This window comes from Onthophagus taurus, chromosome 9, assembly GCF_036711975.1.
Source record: "Onthophagus taurus isolate NC chromosome 9, IU_Otau_3.0, whole genome shotgun sequence".
NCBI classification, from domain to species: Eukaryota; Metazoa; Arthropoda; class Insecta; order Coleoptera; family Scarabaeidae; genus Onthophagus; species Onthophagus taurus.
In genome coordinates this window covers 205,168-210,314 of record NC_091974.1, presented here as the reverse complement: position 1 = coordinate 210,314, position 5,147 = coordinate 205,168, and positions in this window count along the sequence as shown.

Here is a 5,147-nt window from a genome sequence, read left to right as displayed (position 1 = left end):
GCAGAATACAGAAAAACTTTTACTACAAAAGCTGTAGCAAATTGTGCCCTTAACACAATGGTCTGTAACTTTTTTGCTCCCAGATGCACCAATGTGGAGATTTTTTCAAGAATGTGGAAATTACAAGAGTGTTGAAAAAAAACGGTATCCGGAGCAGAATACAGAAAAACTTTTACTACAAAAGTTGTAGCAAATTGTGCCCTTAACACAATGGTCTGTAACTTTTTTGCTCCCAGATGCACCAATGTGGAGATTTTTTCAAGAATGTGGAAATTACAAGAGTGTTGAAAAAAAACGGTATCCGGAGCAGAATACAGAAAAACTTTTACTACAAAAGCTGTAGCAAATTGTGCCCTTAACACAATGGTCTGTAACTTTTTTGCTCCCAGATGCACCAATGTGGAGATTTTTTCAAGAATGTGGAAATTACAAGAGTGTTGAAAAAAAACGGTATCCGGAGCAGAATACAGAAAAACTATTACTACAAAAGTTGTAGCAAATTGTGCCCTTAACACAATGGTCTGTAACTTTTTTGCTCCCAGATGCATCAATGTGGAGAATTTTTGAGAAATATGCAAATTACAAGAGTGTTGAAAAAAAACGGTATCCGGAGCAGAATACAGAAAAACTTTTACTACAAAAGCTGTAGCAAATTGTGCCCTTAACACAATGGTCTGTAACTTTTTTGCTCCCAGATGCACCAATGTGGAGATTTTTTCAAGAATGTGGAAATTACAAGAGTGTTGAAAAAAAACGGTATCCGGAGCAGAATACAGAAAAACTTTTACTACAAAAGTTGTAGCAAATTGTGCCCTTAACACAATGGTCTGTAACTTTTTTGCTCCCAGATGCACCAATGTGGAGATTTTTTCAAGAATGTGGAAATTACAAGAGTGTTGAAAAAAAACGGTATCCGGAGCAGAATACAGAAAAACTTTTACTACAAAAGTTGTAGCAAATTGTGCCCTTAACACAATGGTCTGTAACTTTTTTGCTCCCAGATGCACCAATGTGGAGATTTTTTCAAGAATGTGGAAATTACAAGAGTGTTGAAAAAAAACGGTATCCGGAGCAGAATACAGAAAAACTTTTACTACAAAAGCTGTAGCAAATTGTGCCCTTAACACAATGGTCTGTAACTTTTTTGCTCCCAGATGCACCAATGTGGAGATTTTTTCAAGAATGTGGAAATTACAAGAGTGTTGAAAAAAAACGGTATCCGGAGCAGAATACAGAAAAACTATTACTACAAAAGTTGTAGCAAATTGTGCCCTTAACACAATGGTCTGTAACTTTTTTGCTCCCAGATGCACCAACGTGGAGATTTTTTCAAGAATGTGGAAATTACAAGAGTGTTGAAAAAAAACGGTATCCGGAGCAGAATACAGAAAAACTTTTACTACAAAAGCTGTAGCAAATTGTGCCCTTAACACAATGGTCTGTAACTTTTTTGCTCCCAGATGCACCAATGTGGAGATTTTTTCAAGAATGTGGAAATTACAAGAGTGTTGAAAAAAAACGGTATCCGGAGCAGAATACAGAAAAACTTTTACTACAAAAGCTGTAGCAAATTGTGCCCTTAACACAATGGTCTGTAACTTTTTTGCTCCCAGATGCACCAATGTGGAGATTTTTTCAAGAATGTGGAAATTACAAGAGTGTTGAAAAAAAACGGTATCCGGAGCAGAATACAGAAAAACTTTTACTACAAAAGTTGTAGCAAATTGTGCCCTTAACACAATGGTCTGTAACTTTTTTGCTCCCAGATGCACCAATGTGGAGATTTTTTCAAGAATGTGGAAATTACAAGAGTGTTGAAAAAAAACGGTATCCGGAGCAGAATACAGAAAAACTTTTACTACAAAAGCTGTAGCAAATTGTGCCCTTAACACAATGGTCTGTAACTTTTTTGCTCCCAGATGCACCAATGTGGAGATTTTTTCAAGAATGTGGAAATTACAAGAGTGTTGAAAAAAAACGGTATCCGGAGCAGAATACAGAAAAACTTTTACTTCAAAAGCTGTAGCAAATTGTGCCCTTAACACAATGGTCTGTAACTTTTTTGCTCCCAGATGCACCAACGTGGAGATTTTTTCAAGAATGTGGAAATTACAAGAGTGTTGAAAAAAAACGGTATCCGGAGCAGAATACAGAAAAACTTTTACTACAAAAGCTGTAGCAAATTGTGCCCTTAACACAATGGTCTGTAACTTTTTTGCTCCCAGATGCACCAATGTGGAGATTTTTTCAAGAATGTGGAAATTACAAGAGTGTTGAAAAAAAACGGTATCCGGAGCAGAATACAGAAAAACTATTACTACAAAAGTTGTAGCAAATTGTGCCCTTAACACAATGGTCTGTAACTTTTTTGCTCCCAGATGCATCAATGTGGAGAATTTTTGAGAAATATGCAAATTACAAGAGTGTTGAAAAAAAACGGTATCCGGAGCAGAATACAGAAAAACTTTTACTACAAAAGTTGTAGCAAATTGTGCCCTTAACACAATGGTCTGTAACTTTTTTGCTCCCAGATGCACCAATGTGGAGATTTTTTCAAGAATGTGGAAATTACAAGAGTGTTGAAAAAAAACGGTATCCGGAGCAGAATACAGAAAAACTTTTACTACAAAAGCTGTAGCAAATTGTGCCCTTAACACAATGGTCTGTAACTTTTTTGCTCCCAGATGCACCAATGTGGAGATTTTTTCAAGAATGTGGAAATTACAAGAGTGTTGAAAAAAAACGGTATCCGGAGCAGAATACAGAAAAACTTTTACTACAAAAGCTGTAGCAAATTGTGCCCTTAACACAATGGTCTGTAACTTTTTTGCTCCCAGATGCACCAATGTGGAGATTTTTTCAAGAATGTGGAAATTACAAGAGTGTTGAAAAAAAACGGTATCCGGAGCAGAATACAGAAAAACTATTACTACAAAAGTTGTAGCAAATTGTGCCCTTAACACAATGGTCTGTAACTTTTTTGCTCCCAGATGCACCAATGTGGAGATTTTTTCAAGAATGTGGAAATTACAAGAGTGTTGAAAAAAAACGGTATCCGGAGCAGAATACAGAAAAACTTTTACTACAAAAGTTGTAGCAAATTGTGCCCTTAACACAATGGTCTGTAACTTTTTTGCTCCCAGATGCACCAATGTGGAGATTTTTTCAAGAATGTGGAAATTACAAGAGTGTTGAAAAAAAACGGTATCCGGAGCAGAATACAGAAAAACTTTTACTACAAAAGTTGTAGCAAATTGTGCCCTTAACACAATGGTCTGTAACTTTTTTGCTCCCAGATGCACCAATGTGGAGATTTTTTCAAGAATGTGGAAATTACAAGAGTGTTGAAAAAAAACGGTATCCGGAGCAGAATACAGAAAAACTTTTACTACAAAAGCTGTAGCAAATTGTGCCCTTAACACAATGGTCTGTAACTTTTTTGCTCCCAGATGCACCAATGTGGAGATTTTTTCAAGAATGTGGAAATTACAAGAGTGTTGAAAAAAAACGGTATCCGGAGCAGAATACAGAAAAACTTTTACTACAAAAGCTGTAGCAAATTGTGCCCTTAACACAATGGTCTGTAACTTTTTTGCTCCCAGATGCACCAATGTGGAGATTTTTTCAAGAATGTGGAAATTACAAGAGTGTTGAAAAAAAACGGTATCCGGAGCAGAATACAGAAAAACTATTACTACAAAAGTTGTAGCAAATTGTGCCCTTAACACAATGGTCTGTAACTTTTTTGCTCCCAGATGCATCAATGTGGAGAATTTTTGAGAAATATGCAAATTACAAGAGTGTTGAAAAAAAACGGTATCCGGAGCAGAATACAGAAAAACTTTTACTACAAAAGCTGTAGCAAATTGTGCCCTTAACACAATGGTCTGTAACTTTTTTGCTCCCAGATGCACCAATGTGGAGATTTTTTCAAGAATGTGGAAATTACAAGAGTGTTGAAAAAAAACGGTATCCGGAGCAGAATACAGAAAAACTTTTACTACAAAAGTTGTAGCAAATTGTGCCCTTAACACAATGGTCTGTAACTTTTTTGCTCCCAGATGCACCAATGTGGAGATTTTTTCAAGAATGTGGAAATTACAAGAGTGTTGAAAAAAAACGGTATCCGGAGCAGAATACAGAAAAACTATTACTACAAAAGTTGTAGCAAATTGTGCCCTTAACACAATGGTCTGTAACTTTTTTGCTCCCAGATGCATCAATGTGGAGAATTTTTGAGAAATATGCAAATTACAAGAGTGTTGAAAAAAAACGGTATCCGGAGCAGAATACAGAAAAGCTTTTACTACAAAAGTTGTAGCAAATTGTGCCCTTAACACAATGGTCTGTAACTTTTTTGCTCCCAGATGCACCAATGTGGAGATTTTTTCAAGAATGTGGAAATTACAAGAGTGTTGAAAAAAAACGGTATCCGGAGCAGAATACAGAAAAACTTTTACTACAAAAGCTGTAGCAAATTGTGCCCTTAACACAATGGTCTGTAACTTTTTTGCTCCCAGATGCACCAATGTGGAGATTTTTTCAAGAATGTGGAAATTACAAGAGTGTTGAAAAAAAACGGTATCCGGAGCAGAATACAGAAAAACTTTTACTACAAAAGCTGTAGCAAATTGTGCCCTTAACACAATGGTCTGTAACTTTTTTGCTCCCAGATGCACCAATGTGGAGATTTTTTCAAGAATGTGGAAATTACAAGAGTGTTGAAAAAAAACGGTATCCGGAGCAGAATACAGAAAAACTATTACTACAAAAGTTGTAGCAAATTGTGCCCTTAACACAATGGTCTGTAACTTTTTTGCTCCCAGATGCACCAATGTGGAGATTTTTTCAAGAATGTGGAAATTACAAGAGTGTTGAAAAAAAACGGTATCCGGAGCAGAATACAGAAAAACTTTTACTACAAAAGTTGTAGCAAATTGTGCCCTTAACACAATGGTCTGTAACTTTTTTGCTCCCAGATGCACCAATGTGGAGATTTTTTCAAGAATGTGGAAATTACAAGAGTGTTGAAAAAAAACGGTATCCGGAGCAGAATACAGAAAAACTTTTACTACAAAAGCTGTAGCAAATTGTGCCCTTAACACAATGGTCTGTAACTTTTTTGCTCCCAGATGCACCAATGTGGA